This window comes from Carassius carassius, chromosome 18 (assembly GCF_963082965.1).
Source record: "Carassius carassius chromosome 18, fCarCar2.1, whole genome shotgun sequence".
In the NCBI taxonomy this organism is placed as follows: Eukaryota; Metazoa; Chordata; class Actinopteri; order Cypriniformes; family Cyprinidae; genus Carassius; species Carassius carassius.
Window position 1 is genome coordinate 15,853,079 of NC_081772.1, and position 27,616 is coordinate 15,880,694.

Consider the following 27,616-nt stretch of genomic DNA (forward strand, 5'->3'; position numbering starts at 1 on the left):
AGTCGTATCACGACACTGTCGCCATAAAGCATGATATTCATCAAGTGCAATTCTGTTTCAGTGAACTGTTAGTGCTTTGATAAACAAAATAATTGTAAAATTTAATGAACATTATTCATGTGAAATCACTGGTCTTAGCCGAATCATTTTAGCCCAAAAGATTCACCGATTTCTGAGAGGAAACTGACCATTTTAGAATCGATTGTAACAGAACCCCTTCCACTTTTTCAGTGGCTTTGGCTCCAGGAGGTTTTCCCATATAAAGGATTTAAAGAAGTCTTTTTTAAGAGTTATAAGCCAGGAATCAAACAAATTAGCAATGAGGTGAATCAATTTGAAAGTCTAGAGACAATTTACTTGAGGTTTCTCTACAGAAACACAGGTAAGTTCTTCAGGAATGATACTGTTAAATACAATTAGTTGAAAAATAAATTGAAATAATGCAGGCTGATGGTTTTAAAAAAGCATATACCATCCATTAAAAACCTTGTAGCTCAGAGTGAATCTGTCTTTTATAAGGTGCCGTTCAAAATCTATTCCCCTATGTAGAAAATGAATGGGAGTTTTACTTCCAGAACCCGACTGTTTCACTCTCTAGAAACGATAAATATGTTCAAAGTAAAAACTCAAAATTGCAAAAAAATTCCTAAAATGAAAGAAAATAAAGGTCTCATAAGCCAATAATTGAATTGACCAAGCAATTACACCCCACCCTTTGTCTCTCATCCAATCACAAGAGGCTGCCAGACCACGCATGTAATGGCTTGCTGTCTCCGACAGGAAATGAACTCCAGATGGGCCTCTAGAGGGAGCTGACCCTGCTGTGTGTGTGTTTGTGTGTGAGAGAGTGTGTATCCAGTTTGGCACTAACTAAAACCAGGTGCCTCTCTCCACACAATGGAGTCCTTCTACAGCCCTCAGGGCAGCAGGTACTCTGGGGTAAGATAGTGGGAGACGGGGCCTTTTATGGGGAGGGGGGACTGTTGTTGTGGGCACACTGCTTCAGGAATGTTGTTGATGTGTGTATGTTTGATGCCTGAAGCCTTTTTATAAAGTGGGCTGTAAAAACAGAGCACCCTAAGAATACTCTTCGCTGTCAAGATGTTAAAACCAGCCAGAAATAAGGTCTGCATATAAAAGCATGATGTCAGTAAGTAAGGAAAGAGTGGACTCCACTGAAATAGGCCAGGAGCTGAAGCTCATTCAAATTACTATTAAAATTACAATAAAATCAAGAACTAAAAGTTATAACTTCGAAGTAGACTCGTAGTTGGTTTCTCTTAAGATGATCCTTCATCCAAAAACATTTTTGCCATTATTTACGGTTCTCATTCTCAGGTCGTTTCAAAACTGTGTGACTTAATTCCTTCAGTTGAAGATAATTGAGAAATGTAAAGAATGTTCTGGTATTTATTTTCATGCAATCAGAATGAATGGATAAAATGAAGGAAAAGCATAATAAAAGTTTCAGAAAAGGGTATGTACTACAATGAAACAAGAAGACATTGAAATTTAAGCCATTATTCATCGATTAACTCAAGCTATTAACTCAAGAACCCCAATGACTGGATCATTGAGATCACTGAATGTTTTCAAAACATGAAAATCAAACCAATCTGTTTCGGGAATGAATCATTCATTCCAGTTTCGTGAACTGTATATATTAATCAACAGAAATTAAACAGAAATTACTCAAAATAATGATTCATTCATGAACCATACATCTCTTCTCTCTGGAATGTATCAAGAAAAATTGGGGATGTCAGTGAATAATGAATTAAATGCCAATCTGTTCCTCACACAAAGATACTGTATGACATATCTTAAACTTTGAATACAGTCTATGAGCCATAAAAATAAGTTTTATGATATCTTGATGTTTTTGGTCCTTTTTGAATGACAACTCCAGTTCCCACTCATTACAATTGAATATGTACTATTTAAATTTATTCAGTATAAATTCAACAAGCAAGTCTTCAAATTTTTCCTCAAACAGGTCATACTGTAAATGAATGAATGAGGACATATTTTTAGATTAACTATCCCTTTAAGACACACATAAACACACACACACACACACACACACACACACACAAAACACTAGAATTAAATATAGCAATCCATCAGTTTGCAAAAAGACAGAGGAAAGTTCAGAAAATTTGAAAAATGGCATCAGAAATCCATTTAGTCTACAGACGAAATTTAGAGATAAGGCCAAAGGAAAAGTGTAAACAATCAGATGGCAGTAAAAATTCATGAACACACACACTTTATGTAGGCTAACATATAATTCATCAAGACAGAAATAAACTAAATAAGAATGTCACAGATCACTGCTTTTCAACATAGCAGGTCATTAGAATTAAAAGTACAAAACTCAGAAAGACAAGCCACTAAATAAAGCAATTAAAAAATCCCCAAAACAATTCAGTGCAAGAAAAACAAAACAAAGTTCTGTGCTGTCAACAATGGTTACTCAACCTCAACATTACAGAATCTTGATGGTATGTGGACTATTGTTTGATTGGGTCACAACACCATCCAGGTCTCCGATTTTAATGTTGGGGCTCATGAAAAAAAACTAGGACTCTCCTAGAACAACACAGTCAGTGAATCACTTACAAAATGGATACCTTCAGACTAATTTTACAGTCTCTGAGAGTAAGGGCTTCCCTTTCTTTATTAACAAGATTATACACAAAGCCGGTAGCAGATCCTAGATCTGATGTGGTTTATGACCACAGGGCCTGGTTTTATTCTGTAAAGGCAGAGATATGTGCGGTAGGTGAACATACAGAATGGCTGAGGGAAATTCAGTGAGGTGCAGACCGTCTAGAAGTACAGCGCTCATTTTATCAATCAGTCTATAAACAGCCTCCTTATACCATTTCAGCTCATTTAGTCAAAATATCTGGAGTTTATGGAGATGAAACCCAGTCCACACATAACAGATCAGCCGCAGGTCAGTGTGTGCGTAATGTGTGCAAAAAATAACCCAGCTGTACAATAAATTCTTTCAAAGAATACTGAAAAAAAGTTCTGTTTCATTCCTCCTGACCTCCAGAGGTAGTGCCAAGCATTAATGAATAATCGTTGCACCAGATAGGTAGGTCGAGAAAGAAATACCAACAAAGTCATATCATGATGTAGATCGAGAAGCGAGGATATAAACCACAGCAGCTCAATGCCAAGCCTCTTTTCACTTTCTCGCTTATGATAGGTCATTGATTCATGGTGATCCATGCAGCTGGCCTGAGTTGTGAGGATTCTCCCTCCCGATCATCAGGATGGATGTTTTGGATTCTCTTCTTCATTACATGAGTACACATTCTTAAATTTGATTGTTGTGTCAAGGACATGTTTTTGAAGGAATCATGGCTCACAGCTCTCAAATCTCTGTTTCTCAATCAAGTTGCAAACTATGCCCGAACACACTTCTTCCCGTTGATAGACACGATCGCTGCCCATCGTGTTTAGGGATTCAGCATCTGAAAGAAGTGTTGACTGATCCATGTTTGCAATGTAGCATGCTGCCGCTGTCAGAAAGACAGCTTTGTCTTGCAGAACTAGATCCAATATTCCCTTGACATTCTTTTGATTCTGGAGATGGCAGTGGCTTGTTTGGGTCTTAATAAATCTGTTCAGCCTGCTCAAACTAAAGTTTTCTTCAGGCAAAATTCTGATGGTACATTTACTATGCCAACATGCAAGGACTTTGTGACTGAATTCTCCAGTGTATTAACAGGCACCAATGTGCTGAAAAAACGAAAACATTTTTTTTAACCTTGCATGCATGTCATCCTATTGTAGGAGACTCCCAAAACAATATTAGGAACTGTAAAAAAATTGCATAATAGGTGTACTTTAAAACCTGTTCGTTCTATTCCTTTTCCTGTTTGGGACTTGCTTCTTATTCTAGAGTTGTGTTTGGTTGTCATGGATGATCCTGGGACACAATTCAGTCTGTCTACAGAGAAAGAGTAAAACAGATGGACGAGTGGATGGGATGAACATTAAATGAAGAGGACAGGAAGTTTTAATGCAAATAAGAAAGATAATGAAATGTATGCAGAAGAAAACTAAATAAATGTAGGCAGATGAATGGAGTGAGGCAAAGGCAGTTTACATAGACCAAGAGATAAGTGCACAGATACTCTTAAAGGTAATGCTAGATAATACAGCTGATGGATGTTCTCTTAAAGGTAAGGGCAGATGGTCTGGCCTGCATCAGAGAAGTTTATGTAAGAACATCCTCATGAATCTTCTCTTTTAAACAAGAGCTGCACTCTGCTGTGTGAGTGTGTTCTCTGTAAGTGCAGCATAGGCCACGTCACTTTGATATACTAATTCTATTCAGGGGAATGTTTATGATGATTAATAAAGTATTATATGATTTATTTAGTACTAAAAATAATAATGTAATTTTGTGCTTAATCAAACCATTCGTTTAACAACATGGAAGTACAATGAAATTTCATTAGACAAAGAAAAGTTTCTCAAAATTTGCACAATTTGTGAGGCAATTCAGACACTTCAGTCATTTATAAAGTTACCCTTAATTTAACATCCTGCCTTGGAAGATATCTGCCTATGTAGACAGCAGACAACAAAGCAGCTTGCAGGGTTTGGATCAGTCATAGTCCTTTACCTCAAAAACAAGCAATGTGCCATGTCTTGTCTGTTTCACAGGTCCAGCGGTTTCAAACAAGGCCAGACTGATCTGATAAAGACAGACCATAGCTGCTGTGGTTTCAGCGTGTTTTCTACCGTTGAATGAGTACAATGCGGTATGTAAAATAATCAACGCAGCATAATGTTGTTTTTGCTGCAGTATGCAAACACACTTGTGCTTCCCTTTTCTCTCTTACACAGTGAACAAATAAATAAAGTCGGAACGTACCATTCGTACACGTACGTAAACATACCCATTCTCTTCCCCATAATTGTACGGTTATGCTAACGGTATCATTTAGTTCAGACAGTGTTTGCAGACACGCGCACAATCACATAGAGTTGACAGGCCACCTTCTCAAAAGTGTCACCATTGACCATAAGATGGCCACTGTGACACAACTCAAAACCAAATTCAAACACACATGCAAAAACAAAAAACCACACACCTACTCGTATCACAGGATTATCTGCGAAAATGCTATCAGTGAATTCAGTGAAAAAGATGAGATATAAAAAATGACCCCTGTTTAAAAAATAATATGGAATAATTTTATCCTGATGCATGTTTCTGCATAAGTGTAAAAATAAAAGGCAATTCTGTTTCATATTTATTTTTTTACTTTATATTTTACTATTTAATTGCAGCTTTATATCTCAAAATGTTTTACTTCATTTCTTACAATTGCAAAGTTATTCTGTATAACTGCATATGTCAAAACTAAACATTTTCCGCTTAGAGTTTTGCAAATATTAACTGAGTGTGTTGTATCTGCATGAAAGTGTAACATATTTTGTTATTCATTTTGGCTGAATTTTCTATATAAGAATGCAGAATATAAAGAAGTCTGACACACATAAAAACACACTGGCTGCAACTCAACTAATGTTCTCTCTCTCTGTTACAAGCCCAACCATAAACTTTGACCTAATAATTCTTGTCAGACTGAAAAACCAAAACACACTTAACAAAACATTACTCTTGAAAATACACACAAGTCTGTGATGTGAGGGGTTAAACTTAACCATCTGACTCTAGATTGTGTCTCTAACACACAGTCAGAGGGTTGAGTTCAGTGTGTGTGTGTGTGTGTGTGAGTGTGTGTATGTATAATGAGAGGAGACCAGGTTTCAAAATAAGAGTTCTGCACTATTAAATGTGATGTACCAATGACTCACACTCCTCCATAAAAAAACAAAAAACTTACATAAAAATTTGATTGAAATTATATATATGTTCATTAAAATAACACATTGAAGACTTTTTGCACAATTATGTGAACAGACTAAAGTTATCTGGCTTTGGAAGTGCAGATACTTACGGTCTGTAGGTGGCAGCGACATACCATGTAGCTAGAGTTCATTCAGGAGTGTGTGTGTGTATGTGTGTGTGTGTGTTTCTGTGCATTTACTCTGTGTTTTGCTTGGTTTGTTGGTTAATAAAATGCACACTATGGAGAATCAAACTCTAAAATGTGTGTCTCTTTTTTTAGCATCTGTTTACCGTGTCCTGGCGGACCTAGGCAAACTAAAAGTCCAAACATTTACAATAATTTGAATCAGGTATAAACAGGAAATGTCAAATTACTCCATAAACTCACACACACTCACATCAGTGTGCTTTTATGGAGGGAGTCTCTTGTGGAAATGAGTCAAATACAGTGTAAGCTTTGAAAATAATTCTTACTTCCTGCTAATTTAGGTCTTTAGGGCAAGAAGGCAAACATGCACGCACCTTTATGATTAAGACGTTACTCAGCGGAGAGCACTATGATCAGAGAGATATCTAATGGGGGTACTGTCGTTCCTCCAGGGGTGTAGGCAAATTTGGTCTTTTATTCCCGGAAACTACAGCTGGATGATGAGTCACTGTAGAATTGGGCTATTTTACGATCATTGCATATTTAATTCTGTTAACACTGTATGGTTCAAACTGACTAGGGAGGAACATGAATCTAGAAGGCGGACAAACAAACCCTGTCACACATACGTATAAACAAAACAACAAAATGGGGAAATGTTGTTTATCTTATGGCTCAGTTAGCTAAACAAGTGCAGACATCTTCTGCTATCATTTAGAAAGAGCGAGAGAGCAGCTGAAAACAGAAGCCAAAATCAGCATGTCGTGGTTAATCAGTCTGTCTGTTTTCATTCTCTGTGCTCTCTCTTCATCTCCCACACATTCACAGAAAGAGATCCAGCATCTGAACAATCTGAACTCTCACAGTGACAAGACAAGACCAAATTTGGTTAGTGAGGCGATCAATACATGAGACTATATGCAACTCTGCAATATTCTTTGGGCCTTTTGTGTTTTAAAATTTGACAGGAAATAAAGATCGACAAGAACAGCAACTAAAACCATAAAAAAAAAAATACAAGTAAAATGAAAACGTTAAATGGTAACAAATCTAAAATTGAAAAAAAAAAACTTTGAGTTAACTTGATGTAAAAAAAAATTTAAATAAAAAATTATAAAAACTAGACAGGCATACTAAAAAAAAAATCACAAAAAAAGTCAACTTTAAAATGAAAATGCAAAAATTATATTTGAAATATTAATAAAAACTATACAACTATAACGTCAATGATATTACAATAACAATGGAATAGATACAGAAAAGATAGCAGATTCTGATTTAGATTCCGGCACTGTATGGCAACGTAATTATATTACTAATCAGTATCTCTCGCTTGTTTTTCAGTTTTTAAATGTAAAACATGTCATTTTCTGTGGCAGACACACACACATCTACTAGATGGATTAAAATGCTGATGCAGTAAAATGAGGGGAGACGTAACCCCATGATAGTATGAACTGAAATGTTAAAGTGTTCTTTAAAAGAAAACTTTTTTTTTTTTTTAAAGAACACTAACATTTCAGTTCATACTGTCATGTGTGTCCGTCTCCCCTCGTTTTACTGCATCAGTATTTTAATCCATCTTGTAGATGGAGGTTCACTACGATTCACTTAAAGTGAGAACTATATGTCTTTTCCAACTTGATAACTATATACAATCACAAATAATTGTTTATTACATTGTGCCAGTATCATGGACCATAACTATGTCAGCATCACTTGGCCCTTGAGTGTAGTTTGGGCTCCTCCTCAGTGCATCCTATAAATGCTCTCATATTTCTTGCACACATCCAGTCAGTTTTCTTCAGTAGTAACATGCAATTATAGGAGGTGTTGAATTTTATCTTTAGCTCCTTGCATTCTTATCATGTAGGCAAATGTGATCGCAAAACAAGCAGGAAAAAAGGCATGACATGCACATTTTTTATATATAAAGGGCATTTAAAGTCACCAGTGTTGATCTCAGCAAAAATATCACTCATAAATTAATATTTTTGGATGCAAATGTGACCATTTTAGGCACAGTCTGGAGTCCTGTTACATAGAACTATGACTATTTGGCTAAATGAGGAAGAATCTGGATTCAGTTCTCTTGTTTGTTACAATCTTACACCAATATGCTTAATATATCAAAAACAATGTCTTCATCCAAGTTGTCATGTAAACTTTAAGCAGCTAAATAATATTTAGTGGTTGATTGATATTGGATTTTTCAGTGAACGATGCTTAAACTTTTCTATTTAGACTAACCGGAACTAGACTAACCGGAACATTTGCCTACACTCTTGGATGTCTGTGACGGGATAAAACCCTGTGTGTTGGTGCCAATTAGCATGAGTGAGATGTGTTTTCAGGGCTGATGAAGGGCAGAAGGGCTGTAGAGAATGTGTTTTGCTCTGCTCAGTCTGCGGAGTCAGCAGAGCCGTTTGATTGACACATGGAGCTGCTGTGGTGAGCACGCAGGAGAAATCCAGCATTCCATGGAAGAGGACTCGGAGGAACCAAGCTGTTCCGCTAAGATGAACTGTAAATAATACAATAATGCTTCGATTTAACTTCATCATTCATCATTCTGTTATATCAGCGGCGTCCAGCAAGCACAGACTCTGCCCGTTTTAAACATGATGCCAGGTAAGCTAAGGGAGGGGCCAAAGGCCGTTGTCATGGAGATCCAGAAAGTAATGTATTGATGGCCTGAGAGAGAACTGTTCAGGACAGCAGGACAATGCAGCACTTGAGCTGTAAGCAAACCAACATTCCCATGAGAACAGATAAGTGAAAAACAACACCGGTTAAATAGAAAGAGTAAAACACAGCAGCAAAATGTTACAGGATGTTGTTTTCATTTCTCATTAAACCACTTTTATTTGTCTCTCCTGCTCTTTATTTCTTTCACTCTGACCCACATCTTCATTAAAATTCCTCTTCCTTATCCAAACAACTATCATTAGTACATTCAGACTTCACTGGAGCTCTGGCCAACATATTCCTGTAACCTCATCTCCTGTCTGTCCTTCTGCATAACTTGGAATTTCAGTTATTTCGAAATGCTCCATATGATCATGAAGTGACTGTAATGATTTAAGATCACCAAATGTGCTCTAAAAGATAATGTAAAAAGTCCCACAACACATATTACAATATCTTGTCTGTCCCACACCCTGATTAACTGATATAACAGAAAACAGACAGATAAAGATATTTGAAGTAAACCACAGAATACACTACAGAGTGCAGAATCAAAACAATATGTTAACCTGGATGCTGTACTACATTAACTTAGTAGACTTTGTGTGTGTATGTGATTTGTGTGATGTGATGTGTCCATTCCAGACTAAAATGATGTGCTCATACACACACACACACACACACACACACACACACACACACACACACACACAAACAGTAACAATTACTAGTAACATTTTTATTAGTAACATATATTATTAGTAACAGTCATTATCACAGCAGAGCAAATTAAGAGAACAAACTCACAGATTGGATAAAAGAGTAAGTAAGTCTTTGTCGTTCTTTAAAAAACACACACACCTCACTTTAGGACACTTACAAGAATAGTCAAGATCATCGCTTTTTATTTATGAGGATGAGAACAACTAACATCAAGAGCAGAGGAATGAGACTATCCCATTGAGCACTGAAAGATTTGGCCAACACTGCTTATGAATGTAAGAAAATAAAGAAAGGAAAAAAAAACTGAAAAGACAGACAAATAAGTGAACAAACTAACACAAAAAAACAACAACAAAAAAAATACAAAAGTACTGACAAATGAACAAAGAAATTAAAAGGCTGAAAGAACAAAAAATAAAAAATAAATTAACAGATTAATAGATGAAAAAAAAAATCAGGCACAAAGAAAAAAGATAAAGAACTGATAAACAGACAAAAATTAAAATACAGAAAATTGCAGAATAAAACACTGAAAGAGTGAGTAGTTAATAATGAACAGATGAATATATGAACAAACAAGCATAGAAACAAAGAGCCAAAAATAACTCATTGAAAATAATAAAAAATAAAATAATTAATTGAACAAAGAAATGTGCGTAAAAATGAACACAAAAATTTGCGAACAAACAACCACAAAAAAGAATGAACGTGCAAACAAACGAGTGAGCAAAATACTTAAATAAAAATAAATAATTCATGAATGAATGAAAATATGAATGAACAAACAAACTATAACACAGAAAGAATTGAAAAAACAACAACAACCAAAGCCAAAATGGAACTGAAGAAAAAGAAAGAAAGAAAGAAAGAAAGAAAGAAAGAAAGAAAGAAAGAAAGAAAGAAAGAAGAGACGTGGGCTGCATGTGAAAAGTGTGTGTGGACCCATTGCCCCCCTCCCCAAACAGCTTCATAATTAGCGGTTGCGTGTTGGCCTAGTTTGGGTTACTCTCACTCCTTTTATTTTCCCCTCTTTTCCATGGAAAACAGCAACACATGAAAACACACATGGCACTACTCATCTGTTCTCCCCTAAACGAGAGAGAACGAGGGAAACGAGAACTTGAGTCCCCTCAGCCTCATGTGTAGGACAATACAGATCTGAAGTTATGTTCTTCCCTCTAAATTTATCTTTCCCTCAGTCGCATCTTTTCGCATCCGGTCGTTACGAGTCTCTCAGACGGAAAAGGCGCTTGGCTACGTCAGATATCGAAACCACTCACAGAGTCGAATTTGTGTTTAGCCGTGGAGCTACGCCACACAAATGAAAAGCAAATTTATGTCAGACACGCTGAGCATGTGGTGCTTTAGACCCGTGCTCAGTGCTGACGCATAGACTTCAAATCCATGTTTACGACTGAAAACATCTCAAAATGGCATGCAGTCTCACTGAGCTGAGTCTAACTCTGAGAGACAGACACCACATGCTCAAACCACACAGGAAGAGCAAGAGTGTCTCTAATTACGGAAGTTAATTAGATAATGGATAAGTGGGAAGGGGAGGGGGGTTGAAAAAGATATGCTGCAAGAGAGAGATATAGGGATGAGATTCAAAGGTATTTATTTATATTTTTGGCATATGATGTCACATTCCAGTTTTAAAATTTAATTTATTTTAATTAATAATTCTCATAATAATAACAATTAATATAATTAATTTCCAGTAGCATATGTGTTTTTAAAAGTTCCATTTTTTATGTTCTTTTTTAAGTTTAAGTTTTTAAGTTTAAGAAATTCTGAAAATGCTAGTCATAAAAATACATTATAATGTATAATGTAACTCTCAAGTAACTACAAATATTGAAATTGACACTAAAACAAAAATCTGTGATGCAAAAAAACAGTTAGCATACCTTATTTTATCATCATAGTCATATAGTGTTATTGTTATTTGGATTAATCTGTTGCTCTTTTCACAGTGACTCTTTCTAGGTAACATGGATAGGAGTCAAATTAAATCGTTCATTAAATCGTTTAAAACGCTGATTCATTCAGGAACTAGCTGTCATTTGTCTAGGGCTCTTTCAAAGGCTGCATTCATAATGCGTCACACAGGCATTACAAAACTGAAAAAAAATTAATTAATATTCAAGATTTCCACAAAAATCCACAACTGTTTTAAACAATGATAATAATAAGTAATGTTTCTAGAGCACCAAATCAGCATATTTCGATTTCTGAAAGATTATATGACCAGGGTTCGAGCATTTTAAATAGCTTTCCTACATGCTTTTTGCGCACCCTGTTCGCGCAGACAGAATACGTCATTGGCGCATTCACGCACACTGTGCAGACAGAGCTAGAATAACAGACATACATCAACAACCCGGTCTTCCTTCCTAAAGATACATGATGTAGCCCAGCGGTTTCCAATTCCAGTGCTCATGCACATATTTTGCATGTTTTGCTTAGTTAACACACCCGATTCAGATGACCATCACGAGCTACGTGAATGAACTGTGTTCCAATCAACATGATCCCTACACTGTGTTCATTGCTCCTTACTCCCTGAGCAGGGGTTTACTTCACCTCGGAACATGGACTGGAATTGGGAACCGCTGATGTAGCCCATGTTGTCTCTGGTATTCTGGTCTGTGAGCATAAATGCTTTCAGGGGTGTGGCTTTGAAAGGTGATTGCGGGGGGGGGGACGTTCACTTTCAGTGCTATCAGGCTAATGTTAGCATTTTCCAAGATCTCCTATTGTACCTTTAACAAATTTTCAGTCAAATAAATGTTGTATGTTTTAGTTCAGTAATATTTATTTAATATTTTGAGGAGATCTTTTGGTATTAAATACTATTTGTGCAATAATTATGGTCCATTAATAACTTAAAAATTTTTTTTTTCTGTTATGTCTATTACAATTGGTGTAGTATTTAAGATTAAAATTGAGAAAAGGGTTTTAAATTCCAATGTAAAGAGGCAAATTAGAGTCATTTTGTGGTCAGAAAAACACAAAAAAACATTTTAATTTGTTATGCCATGGTTTACCCACTAGGTACGTGTATGGCTCTTTACTAAATATACTGTATCTAGAATATTGCAGGTCATACTTGCATAATTTTTCTTCATTTGAATAAATATTTAGACATGATTAAACACTAGATTTTTAAATGAGAAATGTTAAAAGTTGAAATTAGGCCTACATCTTTTTTTAATAATACTCGCATAATTACACACAATGAATGCAAGCAAATATAGAATTTAAACCAAGTTTAAAATGGTGCTTAAAAAAAAAAACATTCAAATGGATTCAACAATTTTTATCCCCCTTTATTTTTATAGTATATACAGATGAATTGAAATTGAATCGAGATCAAAATCATCTAAATACATGCAGCCTTGGTGAACATAAAAGACTTCTTTCAAAAACATTCCTACCATTCTTAACAACTAAAATCTTACCGACCCCAAACTTTTGAATGATAGTTTATCTGGCCATTTAGGATCTAAAATGTACACAATATTAACTTTTTGTTTATTGATCTGTTGTATAAGGCAATACCACACTTGCATCTTTAACTATAATTCTAAACATATTAGAAGTACTTTCCTTACTGTATGTTAACTTAGCAGCTTGCTACTTTCATATTCTTCGTATGCTTCATGGGATTGCTTTTAAATATATATTTTATATATATATATTTTTTTTTATTGACTTTTACACAATTGTTACATATTTCGGCATTCTGTTCATAGCATGCAGTTAAACTTAACAAACATACAGTTTTTGTCAGGCCCATAAAACAGTAAATGAGTCACAGAGAGAGAAAGAGAGAGAGATGGCAGAGGATAAAAAAATGTATCCTTTCTTTCAGGAGTACATCAGGAAAACATGACATGGAATGCACTTCTCTGCTCACTAACACAAGTGATGGTTTGAGGGATGCTGCACAGGGGCTCAGTGCAGACCAGCAGTGGAGAGAAGACGTTTAAGTACTTCCAGACACGTCAGCACAGAGCCTGAGGCCTCTCCACCTCCTCTGTGTCCTGCTGTCAATCACTGTTTGTGTGTGTGTGTGTGTGGAGATGAGTGGGAGGAGTGAAGCTGAGGGATAGTGCCAAAAACATATGTGTGTGACCCTGGAACACAAAACCAGTTATAAGGGTTGAAAATTGAGATTTTGAGATTTATACAGTACATCATGAAAAGGTGAATAAATAAGTTTTCCATGGATGTATGGTTTGTTAGGATAGGACAATATTTGGCTGAGATGCAACTATTCAAGGGTGCAAAAAAAAAAACAAAAAAAAAAACAAACAATCACAATAATTAGAAAATCGACTTTAAAGTTGTCCAAATGAAGTTCTTAATGCATATTACTAATCAAAATTAAGTTTTCATATTTTCACTGTAGGAAATGTATAAAATATCTTCATGAAATATGATCTTTACTTATTATCCTAATGATTTCCAGCATAAAAGAAAAATCTATCATTTTGACCCATACAATGTATTTTTGGCTATTGCTACAAATATACCCCAGTGACTTAAGACTTGGTTTTATATATATACATACTAACTTCTTTAGGGCAGATTAGTTTTATCTCAGTTTCAAATGAATGCAGTCCTAATATAAGTGTAAACAAAGGCCAAAACGAAAGAGAAACAACATGAAAATGGCATGCATTCTCCAGCTCTCATGTTTCACAATAACCATGAGAGCCATGTCAAGCTGAAAACCAGACACCGTTACTGTTAATCAAAACACATAATGTAAGCAGCACTGCTGAGTCCGCAAAACTGAAACAGATGCAGACAGACATGGAAAGAAACAGTTCACTCAAAGTGAAAATTCTGTCATCATTTACTTTTCTTTTTTCAAGAAACACAAAAGGATAAATTATGTAGAATATTCATGATATTTGACGCACAGATTGAGTTTGGTGTGCATATGATATGCAATGGTTAGGATTAGTGGTGTGAGGTTGGAGCATATTAAATGTCCTCCAAAACTGCATATCATATGCACGCCAAGACATTGCATACCATATGCACCTGAAAACTGCATATTATATGCACGGCAAACACATGCTTATCACATGCACGCCAAAGTCAATTTCTGCTCAAGAAACATTTATTATTATTATCAACACTGAAACTGTTGTGCCGTTTAATAATTTTGTGCAAACTGTGATCCATTTTTTGGTATTATTTGGTTTTCATGCTTTAAAGCTGACAACTGAACAAGGATTATAAAAAATGAAATCAAGAATTAAGGGGGGGGGGGGGGGGTACAATGGTGTTTTGTGTATTCAGAGTTTTTCACAGTGTTAAAGAGATGGATTCTCATGCTAAAGTTTTAAAAAATAATTTTGAAGAATGACTGAGAATTTCTGTGCCGAAAATCTTACTTCCGGGTTGGTACAAGTTTTGGCTGTTTTTTTGATCGTGGATCTAATGACGTATATGAGAGCGGAAGTCCTTATATGAGCATTACTCTCAGAAAAGCGCGCCCGCGCACATGTTGACCAGAGGAGAGCGAGACCGCGCACATCAACGCACTTCAAAATCGTCGGCAGCGCAGCATAGGATTTGTTCGAGAATGCCTCCAAATAAGTGCAGTTTTGGATGTGAGGGAAAGTTTACCGTGTTCAGCTTACCCAAGAACCCAGCGTTACATGAACAGTGGTGACAGTTTGTTTTTCCGGGGCAGCAACGGAGTGTATCAAGTGCCTTGGTGTGCTCTGGTCATTTGAGTGATGAATGTTTTATAAACAAGGCCCAAGTCGATGCTGGATTTGCACATCGTTTGATATTAAAACATGGAGCCGTCCCTGTGATAAAGGACCCCATTCATGTAAGTACAATTGCATCAAATTTTGTTGGAAATCAGCACATAAGTTATTATACTGTTTGTTAATGGAAACAACATGAAACATCATTATTATAGCTCCGCCCACCACACGCCTCCAGGAGCTCGGCTTTTTCCGGAAAGAATCGGAAAGCTGTATTTTTCTTTTATAAATATGATAAAACTAAAGACTTTTTGGATATATGAAGGATGCAGTACTACTCTATAGGTACTCAAGATTAACATGAGATTAGGTGAAACTGTGTATGTTATGTACCCTTTAAAAATAAATTCAGATCTTTTTTTTTTCCCTGTTAAAATGTTGTAAAGTATTTTGCATCATCTGACAATGTTTTTAAAATTAAATAAACAACAGAAAATGTCCCGTTAGTGCAACTTCTGGTGGAGAAGTTAAGTTTTAATTTACATTTCAGTCTGTTCTTCAGTGCAATCATAGGGCTTCTTAACACTTAACACTATGTTCGAGCCCTAAATACAAAACTCTTTTGAAAACTCTTCAGATATCTAATGTGCTCCATGAATAAAACAATCATTCAGGTTTGGAATGACATGAGGGTAAAATGATGACAGAATATTAATTTTGGGTGAACTATTCCCTGCAAGACTTAAACACACAAAACAACAAACAACTTCAGACATCTGGATCCCTAGAGCTGTTTAATTTAGCTGGTCTTTGACAATCCACAGTGCCCTGAAACGATTCAGAATTAATTACATTACGCAACCGCTTGCAGGGCCAATCAGAGTGCAGAAAGAACTACAACCACTGATGAGACAATTCCCAGGATGCTCAGGATTCTGCCTAAGCTATTCAATGAGAAAACTGAACATGTGTTTCATTGATCGCAACTAACCCTGGACAACCCATTACCATGACACAACAATCCAATATCTCTCACACACAGCCTCAGGCTCGAACTGTGAACTGTGTTTGAAGGTGATATATTACTGAATGTGGATGTCACAATTTGAATCTGGGAAAAATTTTAAATGTGTGTAAGAGTGTGAGGCTTGACCAAACTATTTGTGACTAAGCTTCAATGGAAAACCAAAACTATTCACCAAAATCATGTGCTGCTTTATTCATCATCAGAAAAATAAGATAAATAAAATATTCAAGCTCTGGAATTTGAAACCAGCTGTATATTAGAGCGCTCTGTTGGCACTGGCTAACGGCTCTTGGCTCAGTGAAAGCGCTGCATTGAGGGGGATTTCCAAAAGTCAGCAGCGTCCGACTGGAGCTCCAGAGTACACTCACTTCAGCCCGACGCCAGCTAGTCCGCAGACACACACACACACACCTTGACATTCAGACACACAGACGTTGTGGCAGTACAGATTGACACACACACTCATACAGCTGTCAGTGACCAAAACACTGACCCGATTCACCATTCAGCATGTTTTCACACCTTAACCAAAAATGCATACACATAGCGTATACAGAACATATGTCTGATCCTCACGCTACACCTCAATGTTGTATTCAGTAAGTCTTATATACTGAGATTATGCATTATACATACAGGTTTCATAGAAGTTACCAAAGGTTTCAAAGGTTATATCAGTAGTTCTGTACTGTAGTGCTCTATAAATGAAGTATATACTGTATTTGTCAGAACTGTATATACACATCTGAATAATGAACATGTGTTTGAGGAGAAACTGTTCTGATCAGGTCTTGGTTTGGTACCTTGTGGGAGATGTGAGGCCCAGAGAGCTGTCAGCACATTCACTGCAGAGATGATGGACTCTCTAATACAGCTGGATGCAGTCTGACAGCCAATGAGTACTAAGAAACAGTGACAGACTGATGTTGACCAGGCCTTTATATATAACATTTATTCCTGTGATGCAAAGATGAATTTTCAGCATCATTAATCCAGTCTTCAGTGTCACATGATCTCAGGGTTTTCAGGGTTCTTTGAAGAAGAAAAAGTTAAAAAGAACAGCATTTATATATATATAATATATATATATATATTATAACAAAATACACTACCGTTCAAAAGTCTGGGGTCCATAATTTTTTTTTTCTTTTCTTTTCTTTTCTTTTCTTTTCTTTTCTTTTCTTTTCTTTTCTTTTCTTTTAAAATACATGAATACTTTTATTCAGCAAGGATGTGTTAAATTGATAAAAAGTGTTGATAAAGACTTATATTGTTACCCTATATGAATTCTGAGATTAATGACACAAATGTATTATTTATAAAAAATAAAAAACATTGAAGAATTTTAAATATTTTTCCTTTGAAGTCATTACTAGTTTTACGTTTTTCAGAAATCCCTTTTAAAAGTCTTTTCATTTCCTGGTTTAAATGAAATGAGAAAAAAAAATAAGTCTCATACTTTTTTTGGATCCAAAATATTTTTAGCAACCACTGAAAAACATATAGGTTGACCGCAGAGTAGAGAATCATGTCCCAGATAGTCTATGTTTTCGAGAACTTGATGAAGAAAATGAAATTAGGAGACCTAGATCTATATGTTTTTCCTAGATCTGAATCTTTAGCTTTACCTTTGATCGCTGATTTATCGGACACATACGGACTGTTTCAAACACTTTCTTCAATCAGCTGTGTTGTATTAGCAGGCACATGAGGCTTATACACACACACAGCCGATATACAAACACACACAAAAAGACTGCCATATATGCACAGGTCATATGCAAAGGCATTGAGAAACAAATCCATGCAGGATGTTACTTCACAAACACAGCTGTGAGAGGAGGTCAGGTGTTTGTGAGGAGGACGTAAGGCACGTGAGTGTGCATCTCTGTGTTTGTGGGGTTTTATATATGAAGTCAGTGTGTGGTCAGTTGATATATGTTGTGTGTGTGTATATATGTATATGTAAATGTATATGTGAGTGTGGCATTTACACTGGAGGGTGAGAGGGAGTACGACAGATACTGGAACTTCCTGTGAAGAGTAAACGGATTGTGTCTTGTTTCCGGCAGTAATCCATACGCCCTAAACACAGGAAGGCAGACAAGCTAAACAAGTCATATCACACACACTAAAGCACTGGCTGGACTCCCACAAGAACTTTTCTCTCATGTGTTTTCTTCTGTCAGAGTCCTACTGTATATGATGTGCTCTATCTATCAAACTCTTGAACACAAATACGGCTCGTATATTATGAGGCGCTGTCATCCTAGATGAAAACAGATAAAAATGAAGCTCAATCAATAGCCGTCTCATTGCCTTTTACAGTGCACTAAAAATAATCAAGAATCAAGATGTATATATATTACACAAATGCATATTAAAAAAATTATTTATTAATGGTCAAGAAATAAGTTCTTCATCAAATGCAGTATACTGTAGACACAGCTAGAGAGTGGAGACTGATAAGATAAGAAAGATGAAATAGAAAAGGAAAGGAAAGGAAATAGAGAAGGAAATCAACAGATGAATGATCAAAGCAGAAGAGAGATGAAACGATTCAAATTAAAACATTAGTGACAGATTTACAAAGAAAGCTAGAAAGACTGTAACTCTTGTAAGCTGGGACTGGCTCCAGGGAACATGTGGAGGGGTGGATGAAGGGGTCTACTGAGATGTTTTTTAGGGATTAGTGAGGACTGTCAGACTGGGCAGCAGGAAATACAAGGATGTTTGGACACAAGGTCAGAAAACGAATATGCTTGCACCCACGCACACATGAACTAGATGCACATTCATACTGGAATAACGCAGCGAGGTTTACTCCAACAGCGATCACGCATGTGTATGGGGGAGGCCAAACAAGCTTGTTGTGTTAGTGAGGTCAGAAAGCCAAGAAACAGGCCAGAAAGTGTCTCTGGGTGTGTGTTAGTGTGCATACAGTTAGATATTACCCAGGACGAGGCAGTGGGCTCCAGGCAGAGGGGAGCGGGCTGACCTGAGGGTGGGTTACGGGTTCAGAGGTCAAAGGTCAAAGGTGAAGCACCATAACTTTGTCTGTGTGCATGTTAATGATGGCCCTGGAGCCACTGATGCAGTCTAACAGCGTGCATAAATGTGCATTATCCATCTCTTTTCAAAGATAAAAAGAGACACAGAAAAGATGTCTTTGGCTCCTGATGTGTCAGTACAAAGAATTAGTTTGGTCTGTAGATGTAATGTAATGAGAAATGTAAAAGGAAACAACAGAGTCCATGATAAAAAAGGAAAACATTTTACAATATTTTATAAAAAGATTTAAATTTAATGACCATCAAATAAAAGGTAATAACAATTTCTTTGCACCTTGATTACAGAGAGCTTACATTTCTTAATCATTCATTTTAAAAAACATCATATGACTTTGTTGAATGCACCACATTACTTTGATTTGGTGGATAAACAACAAAGTACTCTTTTATTCTAAGATACGATATTGCAAGATTTTCAGATATTTAAATTGACAAGTTACATGTATTACACTGAAAGGGTCATCAAGTCATTATATGTTTGAATTACATTTTTTTTTAAAATTGTTTTTATTGATTAGTAGATCTGGACCAATAAAATTGTCATGTCATTGAACCACCTTTATTCTCTTGGTGGAATGTCTGAAATATACACACACACACACACACACACACACACACACACACACATATATATATATATATACAGTATATATATATATAAGGCAATAAATCCAATCCTAAAATGTTTTAAACTTCACATTATCATATATTACTGGACATTCAATAATCTAATGATTTAAATACTTCATTATGTATTTTTTTAGTCTGCCATTAGTGCATTTTTTTTTGAAAGTATCTAGAATCAAAATGAATAACTCAAAATAGTAAAACATTATAAATATAGGAAGGTGAGCCACATAAGCCATCATAAAAAAGCAAATATATGCACAGCTGCATTTGCGACTGCATAGTGTCTATACCAGTTGGTTTATTTTAACATTGATAGCATACTGTCATACCACCCGTCCCAGGCTACATATTGAGGATGACCAGAAAGAGAAGGTTTAAAAAAGAAAGAAAGAGATCAGAGCTGAAGCTTTTGTAGATTTCTGATAAGTAAACAGGAATCAAGCTGAGCTCAAGCAGAATGAGTCCCTGATAGTGTGTGGGGTGGAGGAAGTCAAAGTTCACAGGTCCACTACGGCAGGATTAAGAGCACATTTATCACACAATTAATCAAATCTTCAGTCAGCCAATCACACCACTGCCCTTTGAAGGACCTCAATAACACAGACCATCTGAAAACATCTTACAATACATACATACAGATAACACATGCATCACTATTACTATAACTCACACTTATGGGTCGTTTACATCCATCTCAGGTAATCTGATCACAAGTGGTCAGACAAGACAGATTGTTGTTTACAATTGCTAGTAACATGCATCTCTTGTGATCGGATTTCTGGGGGTCTTTGATTTTGTTACTACATACATCACTTGTCAGTGGGCTCTTTGCTGTTAAAGTAGTGTTGGGTAACAAATCGCCACTCACAATATGAACAACAAACGTTTGAGTAATTTTCTATTCTTTACCTACATCTAGTTGATCAAGTGTGTGTTGCTAAAAAGCCAGCGTATTCTGTTTCTGTATGAACGAGAGATGCAAATTCAGCTACTTCACATTCAAGAACATGTGATGCATGTGTAGTGCTTTCAGCATCTGCTCTCTCACTATTTGAGAACACTTCAAATTAACTTCATCTCAAGAGTTGCACTATGAGTTCACTTCACGAGCATTTCATCATGTCTTTATTTCATAAAAAGCATCATTAAATGCACACTGAAAAGCAAACGTCTTCATGACAAACCGCCAAAATAAAAAGTTACTTTAAACTTAGAATTATGATTTTTTTTCATAGTAAAATGTACTTTTTTGCAGTAATAATAATAATATATTTTTACAACATTTATTCTAATTATTATTATCTTCTCAAGAAATATCATATAACCAATATATTTTTTTAATTCTTGTTTTAATTCATGCATGTCACAATTTCTGTTGTGCAGCAACTTATTCGACAAAAATGTTTTGTTGTAAATTAATTCTTATATTTTTATTAGATAGATTGATTGGATCAACAGACTGATTACATTTTCAGAATACATTTTATTAGATAACATTTCTGATAATAAAATTAAATGAAATCAGAAAATATACTAAGTTACAATGTAATGTATTTTATCCCTTACTATTACATGGCTCTGTGGAATACTTGATTATGATTGGTCAGAGACATTCTGAGTTATGTTATCCCTGGATAACAAACGGTAAAAGCTGATAACACAGGCTCATTCGGGTAACAGCAGTCGGCGCTATACTATTGCTTGAACATTTTTTGGGGGGGCTTTTCATTATCCCTCACTCAATGGTATGAAAAATACATTACAGAAAAAAAATATTTTGATAATATTTTTGGTCACGTTGTCTTGCATCATTGTGACACCATTAAAATTTCCTTCACTAAATTTAAAACTCTACTTAAATAAAACAATCCTGTTAAATAACTCCAGTGCTTCTTTACCTAAAAGCATGTTTGACACCATAATGGCAGGTTTTTTTTAATTTTTTTTTTATGACATTTAGTATGAATATAATTACACACTCTGTATGCTGGTCTGTGAGGTAACGGGAATGGGGGAAAGAGAGTACTTGTTGACAGCTCTTCTTGACCACAACACCCTCTACAGCAAACATACTCTCACATACACACATTCCACTGCCAGGGCTGCACATCAGCCGTACAAGACTCAAGGGCATGATTCCCACCTTTTCTCAGCTTTGTGTCAGCTTATTAACTCTAAGCTGCTCTCTAAAACCATTTTAGTGGGAAAGCAGAAGCCAAAGACTGTCAAAACTTACAGCCATAGTCAACAAATCAGTACATTACTGTCATCAACTACAGCCAAGCCCACAGCTTTAGCAGGGAATAAAATAAAATAAACAATCACTAATAAATATGTGCCATTAGCATGATTCAAAATAAAATAAATCCAATATGGCTACCAAGGTTGGAGAAGTGATGATCCATAAACTCAGTATAGCTATTATCAAACTCTACTGAAATCAACTATGATGAGCAACTAAATATCAATAAAATAGTTCAAACTACACTAAAAATAGATTATTGCAACCAATATGTGTTAACTATTTATTAAATAGATTATTATAACTAATATTTGTTTGCTTTATATTTTTATTCTCATTAGAGAATCCTGCTATAAGCTTTACCAACATGCTAACATCAGTCTCTGTTAAAATCAGCTGTGAGGAGCACTGTTTTTGTTGGTTTGTTCCTGCCAATGTAGTGCTCCAAATCTGTCACTAATGAGTTTCCTTGATGGTTGGGATCATGCCATCTATGTAGGCAATAGACAGGTCACTAGTTTTGGAAACAGTGGTACAGATTCAGTGCAGCAGGGTGAGGCCTGGCTGGATGGGCGCCTTTATTGACAATATGCAGCTTTCCTGTACTGTGCCCCAGCAGGGTGAGAGAGGTAACCACAGACCTGAAGAATGAGCCCGTCTCATGCCACTATTTTCAATAACACAATTTCAGTCTCCTGTTTCAGAAATCCAGCATGCAAATATCAGAAAAAAAAACATCAAATGGAAAATAAATCGAAATTTAATAAACAAGGGGAGAGAGAAAGAAAAATAACTCATTTTATTTATTACCTCAGGAAAATCAGAGATCCTGTTACGGCCAATGTTTAGAGTGCTAGCATCATTTTCTCAAGGCTGAATGCAGATATTTTATGTCCCAGAGAGAGCCTTATAATTACTCAATATTGACTTTTAGAGGCACACACATACACACAAAGATTAACACAATCATGCTCATGGAGCTCTCCAAAACTTCAAGAGAGAAACTTCCATTCAAGACATATTTATATGCCTACGTAAAAAGTCTGTATAACTGACAAAGAATAAATGGTTCAAACATCTTATTGATCTTAATGTGTTTATACACAGGTTACATTTTTATCTCCTTTCTAAATTTTTCCAGTTAATTTAAACAGAAACCTGAGAGTTTCACCAAAAATTTGAATTCTATTTAAATTTTAATTTACTCATGTCATTCCAGACTTGTATGGCTTTCTTTCTTCTGTGGAACACACACAAAAAAGGGGATGTTTTCAAAACAGCAAACACAGAAAGTCATACAGGTTTTAGAAGACATGAGGGCGATGACAGAATTTAATATTTTTGGGTGAACTATGCCTTTAATAAAAGCAGAGATGGAGCATGCATTAGTTAGTGCTGTTCTTTTTATATAGCTTGGTTGCAACCAAGTGATTAGCATAATGTTTTACATGTTAGTAAACACCTTTTCCCTCTTTTTCCCCCAGAGCAATGATGATCACTGGAGAGCTGAAGGTTTATAAGCTTGTGTGCTGATTGCTGTTTAGCTGTTCGGCGGTTTGACTGATTCGGCCAATCTGGCCTGCTTCTGCTTCATGTTTTTGCTGATTTGTTTTAATGAGTTCCTATGGGCTGAGCTTTCCCGCTGATCTCTTTACAGCCATAGGAACCAGAAACTCTATCAAAAACAGTCTGTGAAAACTAATAAAGGACTAGCGAGAGGATATTAGTCTGGAACACTATTTTCTACATGTTCTAGAGTGGTTAAGATATTTTGATAAGTTCAACCCTAAAATAAAACTTTTTTTTATCTTTCTGAATACTTCTTTTTGCCTTTTTATCCTCACTTGGCTCACTGCTTTCCACATTTCCTATTAAGGTCTCTGTCCTTTCTCTCTACCCACGTCTCCCTCACTCCCTCCGTCCTCTACATATTTGACCCTTGACCTGTGATGTGATGCACACGCGTGTATCCTCCTCAGACGGCCTCAGTGAAAGCATTTCCTTTTCACTTTTGCATCCTCAGAGAGCTACACACCCACTGGAGTACTCCGATCCAAGCTGCCTCACAACTTCACTGATGCTTAAAGAATCTCTCTGTTTTTCCCCAAAGCCAAACACATGGTGTTTACTGAGAGCTGTGGCCAGTTAGTCTGTTTAGACTGTTTACTCACTCACTCACTTCACCTGCAGACACCAGAGTAAACTATAGAAAGTACAGTACTAACAGCAGTACACAACCACCAAGTTAAAAGTGACCAGTACACATTACATTAAGATGAAAGGCATTAAAGAGGATATACATATCTCTTGATATTCTAATAATCAAGATCTCTACTTTGTTGAGGATTGAGACAAACCTTCGTTCATCAGGCCAGTAAAGTTTCTTAGAATCAACAGTAACAAAGACAAACAAGCTATTGGTTAGTTGATTGGTCAGCTGGATGGATGAATGAATGGATCAGCAGATGGATGAGTGGGACAGATAGATCATTGGATAGGAGTAATTAGATAAATGGATTGATGGAAAGTTCAGCTGGATGGATGGACAGAAGAATGAGTGGATGGATGAGTGGATGAATTGGTAGATGAATGACTGAATTGATCTGCAGATGAATGATTGGATGCCTGAATGGATGTATAAAAGAGTGGTTTAGCTGGAGGGATGAATGGAGGGATGGGTGGATGGACAGATGGATGGAGGACTGATTGACATATAGGTGTAGTTAGATGAATGAACATATGGGTGGATGGATGTATAGATGATGGACACATAGGCTTAGTTAGATGGATTGATAGGTTTAGATAAACCGATGGATGAATAAGTGGATGGATGGATGGATGGATGGACCATTGGATAGATGAGTGGATAAAAATGGGATGATTGGGATGAATGAATGTATGAATAAATATTGCAAATTAATTAATTAAACAATGGATGGATGGGCAAAATAATAGATGGTTCAATGATTGGATGGAGTGACGCCAGACTATAAGGACTAATAACAGAATACATATTCTAGAGTACAGAGTGATATAACTGGGGAATAACTGCTAGATACACTCCTGTGAAATCTATTAAAAGTCCAGGAGCTTTACATAACTGCATAACTAGTTTAAAATTACTTCTGGTGATGATCTGCGATTCAAGGTGCTGTTTCAGCAAATATAGATTGTCCTGTCAAGCCATGAACACTTGAAAAGTATGCACTAGACAAAGAGAAAGACAATGAAGAAGAGACCTAAAGAAATCACTTAATATTTAACTTTCAAAATAGAGATATGAAGCATAGTGCCTTCAGGATGTCATAAATCAAACTCTATAGCCTGTTATTGACAGATCAGTGAGCTGTGTGATTGGCTAACCTGCAGGAGGAGTCTCTCAAAGGCAAGGCAGGCGTCCCAGCGTGTGAGGGTGGGATGACAGAGAGCTTGAGCAGCAGCCAGTCATAGCTGTAGGACCCCACTGTGGCTTTCCAGAGCCCCCCAAATGTCCCGAAACAACTGCATATATGAACAATGCTGTTCGGCTGAAACCCGCCCTAAGAAAGAGAGAGAAAAACATAAGCATCTTTTAAGCTGTCTGGATTCAACAGTTACATTCTGTCATTCTGAATTCAGTGTTTACCTTTGATTTTATCTTTGGTGTCAAACCAAACTTCAAAGAGTGTTTGAACACCAGAAAAAAAGTACTTCAGTCCTCATCAATGCAAATACACAAATTTACTGGACATACACACATACACTGTTGTACAGGAGTGTAACCACACAAGTAATCCTGTAGAACAGTCTCTTCAATGTGTTATGAACTCTCAAATGATTGACACTATAGATAACCATAGTATTATTACTAAGAAGCAACTCAACATAACTCAATGTATGTGTACAAGTTTATTGTGAATTAATGCATATTATTTAGTGCTAAGTAAAGCCATGTGAAACTTCAATGAGTATCGTACGTGTTCACATTTCTAAATTGTTCACATTTATAATTGTGAAGGAATCATTCTTTTGATACAGTTCTTTTTCATGATTTGCTCAAACTGATTCAAAACTAAAGAACAAAATGCTTTAGGAGAAACTCTGGGAACTTTTTTACTCAGGGAGTAAATACTTCAAAAATAAAATAAATAAATATAAAATGAAAAATAAAATCAATGAATCGTTCTTTTGAACCAGTTCAATATAACTGATACACTAGAATGATTTGATCTTCCTAATGCTATGCAAAGTAAGAGTTTAGTGAGTTTTACTTAAACATAATAATACATAAACAGGCACACTGTGGGAGATAGGGGAGATCATTTTTTATCTTCATAAAATGACCACTACGTGGTTTGTTGGTGCATTTGAACAGCATTGTGTTATGTTATTTAAAACCACAACACACATGCTTCAGTTCCTCCTCTTGTGTTGAGACTGAATGTTTGGAAGAATTATGAATCTAAAGGGGCACACTGCTTGGTAACCTCGTGTATAACATACAAGCCAAAAATTTAACTGTATGTGTGATTTAGGCGGGTGTTTCTCCCACTCAAAGTGTTTGTATTTGGTCAGCCTCTACTAAGCTAATTTATTACGTTTGAATGTTTCAGCCAGAAACACTCCTACACAGAAACACATCCTCACTGGCCATGGAGTTCCCTAAAGGGGGCTTGCAAAGACACAGATAGAGACGGTGACAGAGAAAGAAAGGGATTTCACGTAGTCCAGCAATTTACACCATATTAGCCTCTTTAACCAACTGGTTACCCTTTAAGCTGATCAACTGTACAATTTCTCTGTAATTGCATCATATTATAATTCATGCTCAAATTTCTGAAAATAAAAGATTCAAATGCAGAAAAATAATAGGTGGGTGGGGAGCATTTCGTCTGAGGGACGCAGAGAGTCTGAGGGTGGAGGGTTCACATTAACTCATAGAGTCACATCGCTATGTTGATGTTATGAACCAGCACTAGATGTGGGAGTATATCCTGTGCACCAATTCAGCCAATGTTTGCTTAAGTCCACCCAAATGCACATACACACACAAAAGAGACAGAAAGAGAACAAACAGAATGCAAGTTGGCTTGAAAATTACTAGAACAAGCCACACATCCAACAGTAACAATCAGGCAGACATCCAGAGGGCGGTTATGCGATAAAAGATTGAGACTGAATCATTGGCAGGCTAAACACAAAGCCCTGTGGTTCTCCATGAAGGTCATTTTCTTAAGATGACAGATTCACAAGATGATTCCAACCCCATTACAGCCTAAATTTCACAAACATACAATTCAATTGTATTTTGTAACAATGTCTCTTGAGAAACCCTTTGTATTTATTTAAAATGAGAAAGCAATGAAACCACAAATGTTAGTGAGGCATTGGGAGGTGGGACATGGACACCAGACTACTTCTTGCAGATAAAATTCAGACTCTAGTTGGGGGTGAGGAGGACAACTGACCTGCAAAACTGCAGTAAA

General features: G+C 36.2%; 1 long non-coding RNA gene across 1 annotated transcript in view; it reads right to left on the minus strand.

The window, feature by feature from the left end:
- Positions 1–25,629, minus strand: part of LOC132092537 (uncharacterized) — a 112,452-nt gene extending 86,823 nt beyond the window's left edge. Inside the window, exon 1 of the long non-coding RNA XR_009422233.1 lies at positions 25,515–25,629. This is a non-coding gene — a long non-coding RNA (uncharacterized LOC132092537). The remainder of the gene's footprint in view (positions 1–25,514) is intronic.
- Positions 25,630–27,616: the final 1,987 nt, after the last annotated feature.